At 40.9% G+C, this 21386-nt stretch overlaps 1 protein-coding gene across 1 annotated transcript in view; it reads left to right on the top strand.

Annotated features, from left to right (window-relative positions):
* The window catches only part of Angptl5 (angiopoietin like 5), a 54377-nt gene extending 41295 nt beyond the window's left edge, over positions 1-13082 (top strand). Inside the window, 1 exon segment of the mRNA XM_041656766.1 lies at positions 12657-13082. The gene's annotated coding sequence lies outside the window, so the exon portion shown is untranslated.
* The last annotated feature ends 8304 nt before the right edge of the window (positions 13083-21386 follow it).

Raw genomic sequence — 21386 nt, forward strand, 5'->3', positions numbered from 1 at the left:
ATCTCTGTGAGTTTGAGGCCAGCCTTGTCTACAAGAGCTAGTTCCAGGACAGGTACCAAAGTTACACAGAGAAGCCTTGTCTCAAAAAACCCATCCAGTTGTCCTCCAGGCACTTTGTTGTTTTGTGTTGGAAGTGTATCACAGTGGTAAGGGATACACACTGAGGCTGTAATCATAGCTCTCAGGGGGCTGCACTGAGAGGATTAGGAGTTTGAGCTAGTTTGTACTAAAAGGCGAGTTTGAAGTCAACCTGAGCTACAAGGTAGGCCCTGCCTTAGGAAAAACAAACAAACCAACAAAACCTCTGGCCTGGTAAGATCCTAAAGACTCAAATTTGATCTTGCCTGTGCACTTGATGTCTGAAGGGAACAACACCTCCCATAAATTACCCCCGATTCTAGATACTGTGGCATGTGTGCCTCCAGATCACATGAATAAATGAAGGCAGTGAAAAGACTTGAACCAGGAAAGTTTTAGAGTGCTTTGGACTGTGAGCAGAACAGTCCTAGGAGCCTGGTCAAGAAAGGCTTGTGGAGCTCCTGAGGTCTTAGGTCAGATCCTCCGCACACAGCATGTTTGTTACAGAAACAAGTCATACATTCTTAGATTGTTCAAATTCTGTGATCCCAGATATCTCAGGTTCCAATAACAACTAGCAGAGACAAAGGGCCCTCATCTTATAAAGCAGAGCAGAGCACAGAATAGTTCAAGTCATAGGCAGTTAAAGTCTTACGAGAGGGAGTTCATTTAATTTCCATGCCTTCTACAGCATTTTGATCTTCTGAGAACCTCTCCCACTGTGCTTCACAGATGCGCGTCTCTTCTGTCAGGACAAAGAACGCATGCATTCTCTATCTCCTGACAGTGTGTATCTGAAGGTAGAAGTCACCTGATATCACAATCTCATTCCAGTGGGACGAACCATGCCCATTATTTCTGAAAAGTTCTTGCACCCCAATAAGCCTTTCTGCTGATGTAGAAATTCAAATCAGACTAATCAAACATGATTAGAAAAAAACCAGGTTTAGTGGACAAAAACACTCCCAGATGATTTTCCAGCTCCCAGAGAGGAGGTGGAAAAGGAAGACTGGAAAAATCACACATCTGTTTCCTGGGGGGCAGTTTAAATACTCTATAGGAGCATTCTTGAGCATCTCTGGGGGAGGGGTCATCATTTGGCAGGTTTTCTGAGATGTGGGCAGGGTTTGGACAGAGATAGGGAAGGGGGCTTGGGGTGGAGCTTCCATCAGAACATTACAGACTCTTTGGGTATATGGATGCTTGTTCATGTCTGGCTGCTTCCTGCATGTGGGGAGGGAGAGTGGGGAGTTGGTAGACTCACTCAGCAGGAGGTGTTGGTGGAGAAGCATCTGGCTAAGGTCATTTTCACCAATTCTTGTATGAGAGTTTGGGGGGCATTCTCAGCCTTTTAAAATTTTTTTCTAATATCTGGTGTTGACTGAGAAATGACATGGTTGGCCAGGACTACAGCTCCTGCTGGGGAGCCTGGGTCAAGCTGAGTATATTGAACCATGGTCTTTTGTAATCAATTAGAAAAATGGCTGGGTTTTCATCAGCTAACTGTGTAATCTCTAAGAGTTTATCAAAATTAACAACTTTTTCTGAGACCATCTCCATACCCTGAAGGAAACGATGATGTCCCACCTCTGTTGGCCATTCTGACCTGGTTGATAATCCCAGTATGGTTCAGTAGCTGGCACCATTGCGTCCCCTAAGGGACTGTGTTGTCCACTAGATGGCTCTGGTCTGTGTACTGCCTAGCTGCTGCCTGAATTTGACTTTGCTCTTTGGGAGTGGGAGTGGAGGCCTGGATGATTAAGAGATAATGCCAAATTGTAGGCCTGGGACAGATAGCGAAACTCTTGATATAAACAGAAGAATTAGCAGACAAGGAACCCAACTGCTTTTGTGTTTGTGAGAGGACCTGAAGTTAGAAGGGAATGTGGACTCAAATAATCCCATCTGTTCCCACTACCTCTCTGACAGGGCAGAGGAGGGCAGGGGTTTGGTAAGACAGGGTTTGAGTAGAGAGCAGGGAGGGTCCAGAGGGGTTAGGCCAATGTGTAGAGGGGGGCGAGGGCATGGTGTGTGGCTTGGAAGGGTAGGGAGGGATAGTAGGAGGAAGGGGAGGAGAGGGTGGGTAAGGAGGAGGAAGTTGCTTTGTGTGTGTGGGGGTGAGGAATGTGAGGGATGTCGGTCACTGAATGGAACAAGTGAAATCTAGAGGCACTGTGACCCTAGTCAGTAAGAAGGGTGCTGTGAGCCTGGCTGCTGAGGGAATGGTGGGAGCACAATGCCCAGAAATGTGAACATCATGTAGTTCTCACCGCTTGTCCCCATGTTGACAAACATTTTCAAGGTCATGGAGGATGGAAAATTCAAAAGTTTCCCTCCAGTGACCATCATGTTCCATTGTCAAGGGTATATTGAGGCCAGGCCTTAGTGCACAGAGAAATTAGATGTTTAGGACATATGGTGTCAGAGAGCCCCAATTTAAAAAGATCTTGTAAAAGGCAACTCAAGTGTGTTTGGGGATCTGGCTTTGTATCGCAGGTACCATTTCTCAAGTCTATGCCAGGTCTGAAGCCTAGCGCAAAGTGTCCACTGTGGTAGGCTTTGAGTAAAAAAAAAAAAAAATGGAGGTGTGCGATATTTTCTTGAACAGAACATTTTTCTGTAAAAGGTTCCCCAAGGGACAAGGCGAGTCCTTGTTCTGGTGACAGGTCAGGGACCTGGCACAGCCATGTCTTTGGCAGGAGGCCCTGGGCCTCTAAGGCAGTGAAGTGGAAAGGACACTTACCCAGTGAGAAGCTGATCTTAGCCTGGCATAGAGCAAGTCTTGGGGAGAAGGGTGTTTCCCCACCACTTGGCCCTGGGCCAAGAGAAACAGCTCCTTGATGGAACCTCCAGATGAAAAGTTTCTGTACTCGGATAAGCTCTCTGTTGACGCAGCAATCCAAGTCAGACCAAATCAAACTAAGTTAGAAAAGGCCCAGGTTTAATGGAAAAAAAAAAAAACGCTCCTGGATGATGTTCCAGCCCAACCCCAGAGAGGAGATGGGAAAGGAAGACTAGAAAACCACAGGTCTGTTTCCTAGGGACAATGTAAATACCTCATGGGAGTTTTCTTGAGCATCTCTCGGGGAAGGGGTCATCATTTGGGAAACTTTCTGAGATGTGGCAGGGTTTGGAGAGAGATGGGGGAGCTTGGGGTGTAACTTCCATCAGAACATCCCAGACTCATTGGGTATATGGATGCCAGGGGCTGGATGAAGCTTCTAACAGAATACTTTCTACTTGTAGGATCCATGATTAAGGAAATTCTTTGTTTCCAATACAGAAGGCAGAAGCTAGCTCAGGCTGCCTTTGAGCAAGGTTCTTCACGATGCAGGAAAGCGACCCTAGCTGCTTGGGCTTCTACTGTTGAATCCATAATGTAATTATACCCATAACCAAGTAGAGCTTGCACCCAGTTTGGTACATGCTTGGGCTCATGGCCTGATGTTTTCTGTTCTAATTTTTCACACTCACCCCATATTTAAACTAAATAGTGATTTAAGTTTCCTCCTGTTGTTTTGCGGACAAATTTTCACTTTTAACCTAAGCCCAGACTTTCCTCTACTGCCACTCTGTGGTGGATCTATAAATGTGTCATGCTTCAATTTTGTGTTTTTTACGTTATAAACAGTTATGCTAAGATTCAGGGTACCTTCACTTTCTTATTTTAAAATTTTTTTGTGTGTATTTGTTTCCGTGGTCTGAATGTTTATACGTGTAGTTATGTGTGCACATGTATGTATATGTATATGTGTGTGGAGGAATGAGGGCATCTTGAGCAGGTTGTTGATTTTCGTCTTGTCTTTTTGAGACAGGGTCTCTCATTGGTCCAATGCTGCCCAATTAAGCTAGGCTGGCTGGAAATCAAGCACCAGGGATCTGGTACCGACCAATCTCTGCCTTCCCAGCACTGGGATAGCAAGTGTTTGACCCACACTGAGCTTTTTACATTCATCCTGGAGACTGAGCTCAGAGTCTTCTGTTTGAACAGCAAAGACTTTACTGAGACATCACACAGCTAAGCAGATATTTTGTAAGGTGAAATTACGTTGCTGGTGTGACTCTTTGTCCCATATTCCTAAGACGAGATGGGAGGCGGAGTCACAGGGCAGCTAGCCTGGGTACACAGACAGCCCAGCTAGCCTGGGGTACACAGAAAGACCAGCTAGCCTGGGTCCACAGAAAGACCAGCTAGCCTGGGGTCCACATACAGACCAGCTAGCCTGGGTCCACATACAGACCAGCTAGGCTGGGTCCACAGACAGCCCAGCTAGCCTGGGTCCACAGACTGCCCAGCTAGCCTGGGTCCACAGACAGCCCAGCTATCCTGGGTCCACAGACAGACCAGCTAGCCTGGGTCCACAGACAGACCAGCTAGGCTGGGTCCACAGACAGCCCAGCTAGCCTGGGTCCACTGACAGCCCAGCTAGGCTGGGTCCACATACAGACCAGCTAGCCTGGGGTACAGAGACAGACCAGCTAGCCTGGGGTCCACAGACAGACCAGCTAGCCTGGGGTCCACAGACAGACCAGCTAGCCTGGGTCTACAGACAGCCCAGCTAGCCTGGATCCTCAGAGAGTCCAGAAGAAATAAGAGAGTCCTTGACTCAGAAACAAAGCAGAAGAAGAGAACTGATCCCTGGAAGTTGTCCTCCGACCTTCACATGCACCCTGTGAGCTGTGCACGTGTACATGCAAGTACACACACATCACACACACAATCCACAACAATATTAAATAAAAACATTAAAAAGTAAAACATAGTTTATGAAAGCTTATTGCCTATTGAGGTTTTATCTTTATTAAATTTATGTTAATTACCTGCAAATTTTGTATCAACTAACATTTATGAATTTGTTTTTTGAACATGTATCATATCTACAAACTGGCCAGAGTCACCAGCATGTTGCCATGCTTTGGGTCTGAGGTTAGTAGGTGGCTTACAACGGTGCACTGGAGTTACAGCAGGTCATGCAGTCTAGTCTAAGTACAGCTGGGCTCTAGAAGCATCTTGTCAGACATCTTGGAGAGCTTTCACATGTTTGGAAGTGGGACATGTGCTGAGTTCTGTTTGTTTGTTTCTTAGGCATGGGATCCTAACCACTCCATAGAGGTGGAATATCATGTTTTTATAAATATAAGTTGCTAACTTCCTTCCTAATATTTTTTTGTGTACATATGTATCTATAAAGCTGTACACACACACACACATATTCAGTTATGAAAATAATTTTTTGTGTCTGCCTCTTTTTTTTCTAGTCTAAACCAGTTGTTTTTATGTGAATGCTGTAATTGTGAGATTCTCCAAAGCCGAGTTTGGCTACCCTAGTCTCCAGTGCCTTTACAAAAGATTAATCTCTCTCCCTTTGCGAGCTTCCTTATAGTAGAATTCCAGGACAGACATTTTTCTTTCTTTTTTTTTTTTTATTTATTATGTATACAACATTCCTTCCATGTATGTTTACATGCCAGAAGAGGGCACCAGATCTCATTACAGATGGTTGTGAGCCACCATGTGGTTGCTGGGAATTGAACTCAGGACCTCTGGAAGAGCAGTCAGTGCTCTTAACCTCTGAGCCACCTCTCCAGCCCCACATTTTTTCAAAGCCCATTTTGTCACATGCTTTCACTGTGCTGAAGAATTATACAGTGGCTAGATGCTTTTGTTTTATGAGTTTGGAATTTTTAAACTGAGGTAGGACAAACTATGCAGTACTTGGTAGTAGAGTACTTGTCTAGTAAGTGGGGAGGCTCCTGACTCCATCCCAGTCCTGGAAGAATCAACTAACCTATCTACTAACTGGTCAGTATATCTTGGCTCACTATGGTGGGGCAGTCCTCTAATCTCAACAGGGGAAAGATGGAGGCAGGAAAATCATGAATTCAAGAACATCTTCAGCTACTTAGTGACACTGAGGCCTGCTTAGGCTGTGTGGGACTCTGCTTTAAAAAACCAACCAATCAAACAAATAACCAAACAACCAATCAACGAAACACTAACCAACCAACCAAACAACCAAACAACCAACCAACCAAACAAACAAACAAAAAGTGAAACATGTACCACTGAACTTAGTGGCAAAAAGTTTAATTTAAAATAAAATAAGCATTACACTATATGAGATTCTTAAAAGGTCTACCAGCAGATGGCAACATAGTCTTAAATATTTCTGGTATTAAGAAATGAAATAATATACAACGTGAAAATACTTAGCTCCATAGATTAAATTCAGTTTTACAAATATGACTTTCCAGTACTATAATTACAGTTATAACTTAAAAATACATTGTATTACTAGAATACAACTTTGAAATAAAATTGAACTAGACTATATATGCATATTCTAAATTTGTGACAATTTGAATGTAGTCGATCTATAAGTATTACTTTTTTGCATACTTCAAATACTCTTTTTTTGGCCAGGGCATTACTTACTAGTGAAATCTTAAAACTGTTCCTGTTCATTCAGTTAAAACTTTCCAAAGGATTTGTGCAAGTAGTTGTTTTTAGAACTGGACAGTTGTCTAACTAGAAGAGCTTCCATCTATGACAATACTTTATTTATATTATGTTGCCTCCTCCTATAAGCTACACTTATAGACAAAGTCTGAGAGCATAAATACAAAGTAAAATTAGTGAAACAATTTCTTCAACTATGCTTTTCAAATTTCTTCAGCCAGGTTTGCTTTAACTCTATAGGTCTAAGCACAAGCCATCAGGAACTTACCTTCTATTACAGAACAAAAATCAGGACCCAGACATTTCTTAGAGTGTACTGATTCATCCTCCTGTCTCTTAAAGTCAATAGGACCACTTTAGAAACTCTTCCCATGACATTCCTTTCCAGGACCAGCATTTGTACAGCTTCCAGCATGCTTCTAAGGGTTTGTGGCTGCATTGGTGTTTGCGTTTCTCCTTGTAGAATACAATCCTATACCAAGGATGCTAGAATTTAGGAGTGAAGGCTCTATGTAGGTACCAACTTTACTTCTCCATGTTAGTTGTGTAGGTGTTGTCTTTGACAAGGAGCTTTGCTATAAGTATGTGGAGAGCAGCTTGTTGTCTTGGCAGCAGCGGGGATATTTGAGGGTTCCCACAGGAACCCACTGGCCAACAACTAATGAAATGTAACCCCATCCCAGTACTGGAGAGTTCACTTGGTGACAAGAGATGTTCAATTAGGACTTTGTATTCCCCATTATTTGGCAGTTTCATTAGATAGATCACCTTCACATATGTATATGTTTTAGGAAGCTTCTCGGTTTCTTTAATTTTTTTAAAAAAATTTATTTGTATTTTATGTATGAGTGCTCTACTTATATATCTGGATGCAAGCCGAGAGCATCATATCCTATTATAGACAGTTATGAGCCATCATGTTGCTGGGAATTGAACTCAGGACCTCTGGAAGAGCAGCTATTGCTCTTAACAGCTGAGGTATCTCTCCAGTCCTGTTATTAGGTTTCTATACTACCCCTCAAATGGTCCTTAATTTTTCTGTCTCTTCCTGTGTTCTTTCCCTTTTGCCTCCTTCCTCTTCCCCTGTCCTCTTTTGATCCTCCCATTCCAGTCCCATCATCCACCCATAGGTATCTATTCTATTTATTTTTCCTAGGGATATCTGTCTTCCCCACCCCAACTTCCTTACTCTATACCTAGCCTCTGTGGATCTATGGATTGCAGTTTGGTCATCACTGATTTAACAGTTAATATCCACATATAAGAGAATACATGGATTTGTCTTTCTTGGTCTGGGATACCTCACTCAGCTTGACTTTTTTTTCTAGTACTATCCATGTAATTGTGAATGCCATTCTTTTTAACAGCTAAGTAATATTCTATTAAGCAAATGTATCACATTTTCTTTATTCATTCATCTGTTGAGGGTCATCCACGTTGTTTCCAATTTCTGGCTATTATTAATGGAGCAGCAGTGAACATGGTTGAGCTAGTGCCTCTGTGGATGAAGCCACTTTTGGATATATGACTAAGAATGGTATGTTGAAAGAGCTGCGGGCTGCGCTCCTGCCACCCAGCTCCCGGCCGCCTGGCTAGCTTATGCCCCAAAATAATGACACACAAACTGTATTCATATAAACACTGCTTGGCCCATTTCTATTAATGTGTGTAGCACCACGAGGTGCGCTTACCAGGAAGATTCTAGTCTACGTCCATCCTGGGTCGGAGGTTCATCACGTCTGCTCTGGGGAGCAGCGGCATGGTGTCTGAGCTCACTTCCTCTTCCTCCCTGCATTCTGTTCTGTTTACTCCACCCACCTAAAGGTTAGCTTATCAAATGGGCCATGGCAGTTTCTTTATTAGCCAATGACCTTCCTCCATCAATGGTATAATTGGATCTAGTGGTAGATTAATTCCCACCTTTCCGAGGAACCACCACACCATTTTCCATAGTGGCTATATGAGTTTGCTCCCCCACCTGCAATGGGTGAGTGTTCCCTATATTCTATGTTCTTGACAGCATGAACTGTCACTTGTTTTATTGATATTGTAAGGTGTAAGATAAAATCTCAAAGTAGTTTTGGTTTGAATTTTCCTCATGAATAAGGATGTTTGGAGATTTCGTTAAGTGTTTCTCAGCCATTTGAGATTTCTCGATTGAGAATTCTCTGTTTAGATCTATACATTGTTTTAATTGTTTTTTTTGATATCTAGCTTTTGAGTTCTTTATATATTTCCTATGCTAGCAGTGTTCTGTTCAGAAAGTCTTTTCCTGTGCAAATAAGTTTGCAGTACTGTGTATCTGGTTATATATTGAGGTCTTTGATCTATTTGGATTTGAGTTTTGTACAGGGTGATAAGTATGGACCAGTTTGGAATCTTCTATATGCAGCCAACCAGTTTGACTAGCACCATTTGTGGAAGATACTTTTTTCCATTTTGTATTTCTTTCTTTCTTTACTAAAAATCAGGTATCATTGGTGTGTGGGTTTATGTTTGAGTCTTCAATCTGATTCATTGATCAAAGTCTCTGATTTTGTACCAATGCCATATGGTTTTTTATCACTACAGTTCTGTAGTATGACTTGAAATCTGGGATAGTGATACCTCCTGCAGTTCTTTTATTATTCAGGATTGCTTTAGTGATGCTATTGTGGTTTTTTTTAATATGAAATTGAAAACTGTGTTTTCAAGATCTGTGAAGAATTGTGTTGAAATTTTGATGGGGATGTCACTAAATTTGTAGATTGCTTTAGGTAGGATGGCCATTTTTTACTATATTAATCATACCAATCCATGAGCATGTAAGATCTTTCCATCTTCTGATATCTTCTTCAGTTTTTCATCAATGACTTGAAATAGTTTTTGTATTTTATTTATTTATTTTTTAACTTTTTAAAATTATTCCCTTGGGAATCACATCATACACTCCAACCCTACTCATCTCCCAGTCCTTCTGCATCTATCCTTACTCTTATAGTGTTTTCTAAAAAAGAAAGCAGATAGGAAATAATGAAGATATGATAAAGATAAAGAAAAGAAGAAATAAATACTACAAATAAGAATACCAATTTCAACTAAAGAACAAGCAAACCAACAAAAAATAAACAAGCAAACTGAAAAAACAAAACAACAAACAAAACAAAACAACCCCTCCCCCTGAATTTTTTCACTTCTGCACCCTTATTTCTCCATGGCCTCTTCCTTGGTCCTAGTGGCACTGGGAGCTGCTATATATTATGCAGTATACTTTTTTGTCTAAGTTGCTTCCCTTGGGAATGATCATGGTGCAATGTGTTCAGGTTCAAGGCCTTTGGCTTCTGGTCTACCATCAACCCTGTACCTTCATTTAAACTCCCAGGAAATCTCACTGTTGTCCTGAGTCATGCAGACCATGCGGCCATAGCTCTTTAGGACCAGTGGGTTCAGTATATCTTAGATAGGATAGTTGTTGGGGTGTGCCAGCTCAAAGTCCTGCTGTATACCTGGGTGACTGCTGAGTTGGTCAGTCTGGGTCACTGGGACGATCCTCAGATGGAGGGAAAGGACCCTCTCTCCCATGCCTGAGGTTAGGAGTGGGACTATATTTCATAAGTGTGTATATGTGGGCAGCTCTCCCATTAAGGGAGGGCCAACTTTTCTGCAAGAGTTATGGGAGTCTATTATTACCAGGACTGGTTAGGATGGGGTTGGTTCTCTGGTGACTGGGGGAAGTTCTCTCCAGGCCAGTGAAGGGTGGGGCCAGCTGAGGGAGGCCCTTGTACTTCAACTCACAGTTCAACACACGGGTTTTGTTGGCTTCTGTGGTAACACAGGCAATGGGCATCAGCACAGACCCCCAAGTGCAGCAGTACCATGGACCTAGACATGTCATGAGTAGCAGCTTGGGCCCAGATGTCGCCATAGTTCCAAGTGGCAGCAAAGGCCACCCGATCTATATGATCCTAATGGTAGCATGATTTTCGGATAACAATATGGCCTCAGGTGTAGGCCTAGACCCCACTGATATCAACATTGGCCCTGGCTGTAGTGGAGCTATGGGCCAAGTCATGGGCTCTTGGCAGAAGCTGAGGCATGGATGATTCCATGGCGATGGGTGTCAGTGTAGGCCATGACCCCAGCAGCTACATGTCCCTCAGATTCCATCTTGGTCATAGATTGCAACCTGGAAGCTTGACATCCCTGTGACCTTTGGTGGCCATGGACACCAACACAGACCCAAGCTGAAGTAGGATCATGAACTCAGACATGGTCCTCTGCAGCCTCTTGACACTGATGTCACCCTGGCTCTAGGTAACTACATAAGACTCTCATATCAGGATTGTCCAGCTGGCCTTTGAACAGCAACGTGACCACAGGTGGCAGGCCAGAATTCATGCATCTGCATGGCCTTCAATAATATTAGGAGCCATGGATATTGGCTCAGACCCTGGCTGCAATAGGGTCATAGATCCAGACATGGCCCCTGGTCCCAGTATGGTCCCAGGTGGCAGTCCAGTTCACTCAAGTCTTCATGGCCCTGGCCGTAGCGCATCCCTCAGTCACCAACATGACCACTGGAGTAACCCAGAGCTCAAGCATCATGTGACCTTTGGTGGTGACAGAGGCCATGGACATCAACATAGACCTTAGCAGGGGTCAGTGTCAGCCCAGGTCCAGATGCTACCATGACCCTGAGGGCAGTGCAGGCCACTCAGATTAGTATCACCTCATCTGCAGGGTGACCCTTAGACACTAACACTGCTCCAGGTGGGTGGGAACCCACCTGATCTTTGATGGCAGCAGGTACCTTGGAAACCAACATAGGCTCTGGCTGTGGTAGGGCCATGGACCCAGACACAGATCTCAGAAGCAGCTCTTGACCTGACATGGCCATGGCCCCAGATGGGAAACAGGCCTCCCACATCAGCTAGTTCCTCGCCTCCTTCAGCTCGGAGCCTAGAGGTGCTGGGAGGACCCTTGAACTTGAAGTTTTTATCATACAAGTCTTTCATGAGCTTGGTTAGAGTTCCCCCAAGATATTTTACATTATTTAAGGCTACTGTGAAAGGTATTATTTTCCTGATTCATTTTTCAGTGCATTTGTCATTTGTATATAAGAGGGCTACTGATTTTTATGAGTTAATTTTATATCCAGCAACTTTGCTGAAGTATTTATCAGCCGTAGGAGTTGCCCGAAAGAATTTTCAGGTCACTTATGTATACTATCATATCATCTACAAGTCAAGATAATTTGATTTCTTCCCTTCCTATCTGTATCCTCTTGATCTCCTGCAGTTGTTATTGCTCTTGCTAAGACTTCAAGCACTGTATTGAATAGATATGGAGAGAGTGGACAGCCTAGTCTTGTTCCTAATTTTAGTGAAATTGCTTTGGGTTTCTCTCCATTTAATTTGTTGCTAGCTGTGGGCTTGCTGTAGACTGCCTTTTTTTATGTTGAGGTATGTTGCTTGTATCTCTAATCTCTCTAGGACTGTTATCAAGGGGTACTGGTTTTTTCAAAGGTCTTTTATGCATCTAATGAAATAATCATTTCGGTTTTGTGTTTCAGTTTGTTTATATGATGGATTGCATTTATCAATTTACATATGTTAAACAATTTCTATATCACTGGGCTAGTGTATTTTGGTACTAGAATGTACTCTGCAGGCTACCAAAGGAGCAACGAAAACACCAACCCAGGTACACATTTAATGTACAAAGGTGTCCTCCCTTTCAAGACATGTTAAGGCAACTGAGGCACAAATTTGTGGCAGTAAACAATCAACATCTACTTTGATCAACATATGCTTTGGTCCATACCCAGTGCTGCTTGACTGACTAAGGACCTGAGACTAGTTAGCCTAGGAAACTAAGGTAAAACTAAATACCACTGTTAAACAAAACAAAACAGAATCATAGCAATAAAATGACTCATAACAACATTCTCCTATACTCAGATGAGTGCATTGCTCATTCATCATCAGGGAAGTTTCCTTCTCTAGGACTTGAACATAGCTTCTTCCCGTGGTAGATTGGAAGAAATACAGAGACCCTAGCCAGACAATATGCAGAGAGTGAGAGACCTTGAAACACTTAGCCCTAAAAAGAACGTTTCCATTAAATTCCTTTTCTCAAGGCTCAGGCGATCTGGTGGAAGAAAAGGAAGAAAGCGTATAAGAGCCAGAGGGGATGGAGGACCAAGAAAACATGCCTTTTAAACAACAGCATCAAAGCACGTATGACATCATAGAGACTGAGGCAGCATGCACAGGGCCTGCATGGTTTGCATGGTGGGTCCTAGAGTTTAATGGAGAAGTGGACTCATGCACCCATCCCTAACCCAGGATCTGTCTCCAAGTGATAACCACTTACATGAAAATATGGTGTTCTCCAAGGTGATCTCACTGGGGAAACAAACTATTCTTAAGGGCAGGCTGCAAGCCCAGCAGTAAGTAGATGGCCAGCAGAAAATGAGCTCAGAGGAATCTTTAGAGGTTCCTTGTCTTATAATGCTGTGGCAGGGCTTTTCCTTTTTAGTTCCTTTTTTAATTTAAATTTATTTTTATTTTTAAAAATTTAATGTATTTTTTACTCTCCCTCTCTCACACCCTTGGTGTAGGAGTTCCTTCTGTTTATGTGTTGCTTTCATTGGGTAATGAATAAAGAAACTGCTTTGGCCTAGTTGATAGGACAGAACATAGGTAGGTGGAGTAGACAGAACTGAATGCTGGGAAGAAGGGCAGAGTGACACCATGGATCTCCTGCCTGAGATGGACGCTGGTTAGAATCTTGCCAGTAAGCCACAGTCACGTGACCATATACAGATTAATGGAAATGGGTTAAATTAAGATGTAAGAATTAACCAATAAGAAGTTAGAGCTAATGGCCAAGCAGTGTTTTAATTAATACAGTTTCTGTGTGATTATTTCGGGTGTAAGATAGCTGGGCTGCCGGGACAACAAGCAGCCTGCTCCTCTTGTTACACACCCTGGCCCTTTGCAATATATATTGGCTTCTGGTTTTGTGTTTTAATGGGATTTCTGACTTTGTGAAGTTGTGGGTCTCTGCATCTGTATCTGCTTCTTGTGCCTTTCTTGGACTTTTTTTCTTCTGATTATTATTATTATTACCTAGATGCTTCTTTGTTTTCTAATGAGAGGCTGAAGTGGGTGGATCTAAATGGTAGGTGAGCTGAGAAGGGAGTGGGAGGCGTATAGGAGGGGAAACTGTAATTAGGATATATTGCATGAAAAAAATCCATTTTCAATAAAAAGAAAATTCAACTAAAATAAGTTGTGCATCTGTTACCTGGAATAATTAGTTATCCTACTGTACTTTAGTGAGTTATCTGTTCACCAGGTATATATCATAGCTGATTGAGATACTCAGAATCTCTACAGTTTAACAGTGACCAAGATTACAATTGAGGTATTTGTTTCTCTGTAGTGACTTTGCACTTGGCCACAAGCTGATCAACCAGGTTTGACACTTTTCCTTCTGGTTGTAGAAATCCTGTCCACCTTCCTAGCCTTGCGTGAACAAGGACTTGTCTGGGCTCTCTGATAATCACCTCCCATGGGCATTTGGCTCTCCTGCTGTCCACCTGTGCACCTTTCTCCTTGTCCAGTGTCAAGATTAAAGCCAGAAACTGTTTTCATCTTGTTTCTGTTTTTCTTTCTTACTTGGAAAGCTCTCTTGGTTAGGTTTACTTTTTATGTTCCTCTTCATCTCCACAGTGGACCATATTTGGTACTTGATGGCATGAGAATTTGTGTCTTGATAAATGGGCAAGTACCCATCTTCTCCAGGAAGAGGTAACATGTACTGGCTGCATCCAGTTACACACGCTCCAGGATTCAGGATGATGTTTGTGGCTTGCCACCACAGTCACTGTACCTGCATATTTTCAAAGGTTGCCACTGGTGACATTTGAAATGTTGCAGGAGCAGATGGGAAAGAAATAAAAGTCAAGTTCTACAGGCATTTGATAAAAATTTGAGAATCTTTCTTAAAAGTACAGTTATTGATTTTGTTGATAGAGAAATGGTGAGATTCATTTTATATTATTCTCAATTTTGGGAGCGTTGATAATAGTAGAAATAGTGGGCTATAGAGGAAAGAGACAGGATGTCTTCTGTTAGGAAGACGTCATGATAGTAACAAATAGATTATATGTTAGAGATATAATATAGGTTACCATCATTTTATTGAGTACCTTTGATGCACTTAGATGTTAGGTACATAGGTTACACGGATATTTTTTTTGTTTTACAGATAACAAAATCTAGGCTCATAGAGGTTAATTGACTAGTTAAAAGACATCCATGAATATTGGAACTTCTATTCAAGATCACTTAACTCCAAAATCTTACAATACAATAATAGTAATAACAATAATTTCTATGCCTTGAATTTAGTTTGTACCTTCTGGAACAAGTGTTAAAAGTTAGCTCTTGAGGTAAAGTATTTTATATTCTTCATGGATACATGAGTACACATCTTTGGCAAGTGGCTGGTAATCTGGTAGTTTTATCGAAGGAAAAGAACTGAAAGACTTGTGATAGGGGGAATGCATAGAGAACTGGGAATGAATATGGAGTGTGAATGATTTCTAATGATAAGTAATACTCACCCGAAAGTCAGGATTTACCATGGAAGGAAATGACAGGTAGATTGGAATGACTGGTCCATTAGCAGTACCCAGCCTCAGTGTTAGTCATCTTGAACTGGAATGGAAGTCCCGTAATGATAAAAGCTGCAAGTGGAATCAGTACCATGACACTTATTAATTTTTCCATGACCATATATGTAAAAGTAGATCATTCCAGAACTGCAGCATAGGTAATGACAGTCATTAAGAGCCACTGTTCAGAGATCCTTTTAAGAGACAAGACTGCTAATTATTTGTGACTTTAATTAGCTGAGAGCATCTAGCTGTAGTGTCTTCTAGATCATAATGACTCATGGCATGCTGATGTGTTTTTGACACAAACTAGAGTCACCTGGGAAGAGGGAATCTCAGTTAAGGAACTGTCTGGATCAGATTAGCCTGTGGGCATGTCAGTAGGGCATCTCTTGTATCATAATGTGTTTGTTTTTCTGTCTTTTTCTTTCCAGAAAACATCTAGTGAGTCTTTTCCTTCCCAGAGGATCCAGTAGCTCCAGTGTCTTTCACTATTGTGATACAGAACTTAATATTTCAAAATACATATTATTTGAATACTTACATTCCTGTTACTTGCCTGTTTGTACTTGTTTTTATTACAGAATAATTTTATACCATAAATCAGAAATGTTCTTGAAAACACGTAAAACATTCACAAAACAGACTTGAGTATATCACTAACAGGGACTTTGTAGAGTAATTCTATAAAGCAAATAATATCTCTAAATGATAAGTATGATGTTGGTTATTACATAAATTGCAACCAGTAAAATGAGTCTCCAATCTATTATGTATATAGACACTTCAGACAGATGTGTCAAGTGGCTAAAATACTGAGAGATTACAGAGAACATAGTGGAAATTTTACATGTAATTGCAAAATAGTTTGAACATTTCACAGAGCTTTGGATATATGCATGTCTGGTGTAAGCAGGTACTGAGTAACTGTTTGCTGAGTGAGTGCATGTATAAAACACTCGGCACATAACAAATTGTACAAACAGGATTTGTTTTTTAGTGTTGAGAGTCAGAGTTAGAAATTATTTTGAAGCTGGGCAGTGGTGGCACATGCCTTTAATCCTAGCACTTGGGAGGCAGAGGCAGGTGGATCTCTGTGAGTTCAACAGATTCTCAGACAGCCCCAACCATACATATTAGAGGAAAAGATGAGTAAAAATGGTAAGAACACATGCAACACTGCAAAGAACAACACAACACCAGTAAAACCTAAAGACCCTACTTCAGAAAGACCTGAATAAATAAATATGGATGAAGCAGAAGAAAATTACCAAAAAATAACTTCAAGAGAACGTTTGAAACTCTAAAAGAGGAAATGAGAAATTCTCTTAAAGAAATAAAGAAAAAGACAAACAAAATATTTGAAGACATCAGCAAATACCTAAAAGAAAACTAAGAAAAGAAATCAAACATATGAAAGAAACAAGTCTGGACTGGAAAACTGAAATAGAGGCAATAAAGAAAACACAAACTGAGGGAATTATAGAAACAGAAATCATGAGAAAATGATCAGGAATCAAAAACACAAGCATGAGCAACAGAATACAAGAGATGGAAGAGAGAATCTCAAGAGCTGAAGATACAATAGAGGAAATAGACTCATCAGTTAAAGAAAACATTAAATCTAACAAAAGCTTAACCCAAAATATCCAGGAAATATGGGACACTATGAAAAGGCCAAATCTAAGAATAATAGGTATAGAAGAAGGAGAAGTTCAACTCAAAAGCACAGAAAACATATTTAACAAAATCATAGAAGAAAACTTTCCCAACCTATAACATCCCTTCATGACAAAGGTCTTGGAGGGAGCAGGGATACAAGGAACATACATAAACATAATAAAGGCCATACACAGCAAGCCAACTGACAACATCAAACTAAATGGAGAGAAACTCCCAGCAATTCCACCAAAATCAGGAACAAGACAAGGTTGTCCACTCTCTCCATATCTATTGGATATAGTTCTTGAGGTCCTAGCTAGAGCAATAAGACACCAAAAGGAGATCAAGGGGATACAAAGTGGAAAAGAAGAAGTCAAACTCTCACTGTTTGCTGATGATATAATAGTTTACATGAGTGATCTCAAAATTTCTACCAAGGAACTTCTACAACCCACAAACACTTTCAGTAATGTAGCAGGATACAAGATTAACTCAAAAAAGTCAATATCCCTCCTGTACGCAGATGATAAAAGGGCTTGGGAAGAAATCAGAGAATCAACACCCTGTACAATAAGCCACAAATAGCATAAAATATCTCTAAGTACTTCTAACCAAACAAGTGGAAGACTTGTATGATGAGAACTTTAAATCTTTGAAGAAAGAAATTGAAGAAGACACCAGAAATTTGAAAGATCTCCCATGCTCCTTGGTAGGCAGAATTAACTTAGTAAAAATGGCAATCTTACCAAAAGCAATCTACAGATTCAATGCAATGCCTATCAAAATACCAGCAAAATTCTTCAAGATCTCAAATGAATGATAATCAGCTTCACATGGAAAAGTACAAAACCCAGGATATCCAAAACTGTAACATGAGGCCAGCCCCCCCAGCCATTTAGCCCCAAAGAAAATCACACAGAGATCTCCATAAGTTATAAAATTGATTGGCCCATTAACTCAGGCTTCTTATTAGCTCTTGTAGCTTATATTAACCCATTGTTCTTATCTATGTTAGCCACATGGCTTGGTACCTTTCTCAGCCAGACAGATCACATCCTGCTTCTTCGGTGATCTGGGCAGGAATGGTGGAGGGAGTTTTCTGCTCCCCAGAATATTCCTGTTCTCTTTGCTCCACCAGTACTTCCTGTCTGGTTTTGCCACCTATACTTCCTGCCTGGCCAATCAGCATTTATTTAAAACATGATTGACAGAATACAGACAACTATCCTGCACCACAAAACAATCCTATACAATAAAAGAACTTCTGAAGGCATCACAATACCTGACTTCAAACCCTACTACAGAGCTACAGTACTGAAAACAGCCTCGTATTGGTAGAAGGAGGACCAATGGAACCAAATGGAAGACCCGGATATCAATCAACACATCTTTGAACACCTGATTTTTGACAAAGAAGCAAAAAATATCAAATGGAAAAAAGAAGCATATTTAACAAGTGGTGGTGGCATAACTAGATATCAACATGTAGAAGAATGAAAATAGACCCATACCTATTACCATGCACAAAACTCGAGTCCAAATGGATCAAAGACTTCAACATAAAGCCAGCCATACTGAACCCATAAAAGAAAAAGTGGGAAGTACACTTGAATGCATTGACACAGGAGTTACTTCCTAAATATAACCCCAGCAGCACAGACATTGAGAGAAACAATTAATAAACGGGACCTCCTGAAACTGAAAAGCTTCTGTAAATCAAAGGACACGGTCAACAAGACAAAACACAGAATTGGAAAATATCTTCACTAACCCCACATCAGATAGAGGTCTGATCTCCAAAATATACAAACAACTCAAGAAATTGGTCACTAAAAGAACACATAGTCCAATTAAAAAAAAATGGAGTACAGACCTAAGCAGAGAACTCTCAACAGAGGAATCTAAAATGGCTGAAAGACATTAAGGAAATGTTCAACATCCTTAGTCATCAGAGAAATGCAAATCAAAATAACTCTTACACCCATACGAATGGCCAAGATAAAAAACACTGATGACAACTTATGCTGGAGCGGCTGTGGGGAAAAGGGAACACTTCTGCATTGCTGGTAGGAATGTAAGTTGGTTCAACCCCTTTGGATATCAGTGTGGCAATTTCTCAGAAAATTAGGAAACAATCTTCCTTAAGACCCAGTAATACCACTTTTGGGTATATATTCAATGGATGCTCAATCATGCCACAAGGACATGTGCTCAACTATGTTCATAGCAGATTTTTTTTTTGTCATAGCCTGAACCTGGAAACAACCTAAATGCCCATTGACTGAATGGATAAGGAAAATGTGGAACATTTACACAATGGATTGCTACATAGCAGAAAAAAATAGCGACAGCTTGAATTTTGCAGGAAAATGGATGGAGCTAGAAAACATTATTTTGAGTGAGGTAACCCAGACACAGAAAGACAATTATCACATGTACTCACTCACTCATAGGTGTTTTTTAAACATAAAGCAAAGAAAGCCAGCCTACAAACCACAATCCCAGAGAACTGAGACAATGAGGACCCTAAGAGAGACATAGGTTTAATTTACGTGGGAAGTAGATAGTAGAAAAAAACAAGATCTCCTGAGTAAATTGGGAGCATTGGGACCATGGGGGAAGGCTTAAGAGGGAGGGGAGAGACAGGGAGGGGAGCAGAGAAAAATGTAGAGCTCAATAAAAATCTACAAATATCTCCATCCTGTTGGTCCCCCTGGACTGGTTTTTCTTCACCCATCTGTTCCTGAAGCTACTTATGAAATAACTACTCTGAGGTTTAATATTAATTGCATCTTTTTTGGCCTATTAGCTCAGGCTTTATACTTACTAACTCCTACATCTTAAATGAACCCATTTTTATCATTTTAGATTTTACCATTAGGCTGTGGTTTGTTCTCTCACAACTTGCTTTTTGGGTAGCTACATAGCATCTGCCTGACTCTGCCTTCTTTCTTTCTGCATTCAGTTTAACTTTCCTGCCTACATATATTCTTCCCTTCCATAGCCCAAAGCAACTTCTTTATTAACCAATGGTTGAAAGGCTGGAAAAGATGCTTGTTATAATTTATTATTGTTTTTTACAGTTTTTTATATGATTCATTTTAGGGAATGTCCCATGGGCTACAGTATATATGGAGAATATGTATACTGTATTGTTTGGTTAGGATGTTCTGCAATGTTTGTTAACTACATTAGGTCTTTGATGTGTTTATGCTTGAGAATTACACATACATATACAATAAAGTATGAATATATTTATCCCACCACACCTCCCCCAACATGCCACCCTTGCAATTTTGTGTCTTTTTTAATCTCCCTAAAGTCTAGTTAATGATGCATGTATATACACGGTTGTAGGGCCATCTGCTGGAATGTAGGAATCCTATCAGTCGCCACAACCTCTACAAAGAAAGATTCTCTCCCCAGAAACTACAAACTGCCAATAACTCTTTAGGCAGGAGTGGGGACCTGAAGATCATATGCTTCATCTTTGTTTGATCTTGTGTAGGTAACTCTAGATGCTGTAGGTTCATAGTGTGATAGCCCCTCATGTCTAGAACACAGCATTTCTATACTTTCCCCCACATCATCCAGCTCTTACATTATTCCCACTTTTTCTTTCTCAATGTTCCCTGAGCTGTGGGGGTGGGGTTGATATATATATGTCCCATTTAGTACTGAGCACACAGTCTCTTTTTCTCAGTACTCTGATCAGTTATGTATCTCTCCACTGACTGCTGCTCACTGATGTGGGATATGTGTTGTTTTTATTGCATGATGAATAAAGTTTCTTTGCCCTATGGCAGGGCAGAATATAGCTAGGTGGGAAGTCCAAGAAAAGATGCAGGTGAAGAATGGTGGGTCTGGAGAGATGCCAGTGAGCTGCTGGAGTATCAAGATGTACTAGAGAATGAAGGGGAATGGGTCAGATAGGAGGGGACACGAATAAAGGAATCCTACACTAGCTCCCAATAAGGAGTTCTTTATTAAAGGGGAACTAACAGATCACAATGGGGAGCAGGAAGGGAATCCAACATCCAAGTGTGAGTTTTTCTTTTAACAACATGCTTGGGTTTAGAGAAGAATAGCCATTGTCAAGCTCCAAGCCAGCTTTGATTTTTAAGAGTCTATAATTCTACTGGGTATTAGCTATTATATATATATATACAGAGAATAAAATTTTACCCTGCAGATGACCTGTTCTCATAAGTCATATTCCTCTTTGTTCAGTGATCCTTTCTGGAGAGTTATCTTTTCCTCTTTAGGCATCCAAACATCCAGGTTCTCTTGACTTTTTGAAGATGTGTAATTTCCTACCATGAGAAGAACAGAATTCTGCCCCAACACTTATGCGGTTTCTTTACTACTTGTATGATTTTTACTTCTGTGGATGAGCTATCATTTCTCTTTCTCAAGAGAGCTCTCCTTTTCAAATAGAATCTTTATTAATTTTGAGGGTATCCTATAGCTTTTATTCTCTTGTGGAAACAAGAGAGAAGCAGCTTCCCCAACATAGCACAT

Source organism: Microtus oregoni, unplaced genomic scaffold (genome assembly GCF_018167655.1).
Source record: "Microtus oregoni isolate MIOR12 unplaced genomic scaffold, Mior012 000008F_ref0000371, whole genome shotgun sequence".
In the NCBI taxonomy this organism is placed as follows: domain Eukaryota; kingdom Metazoa; phylum Chordata; class Mammalia; order Rodentia; family Cricetidae; genus Microtus; species Microtus oregoni.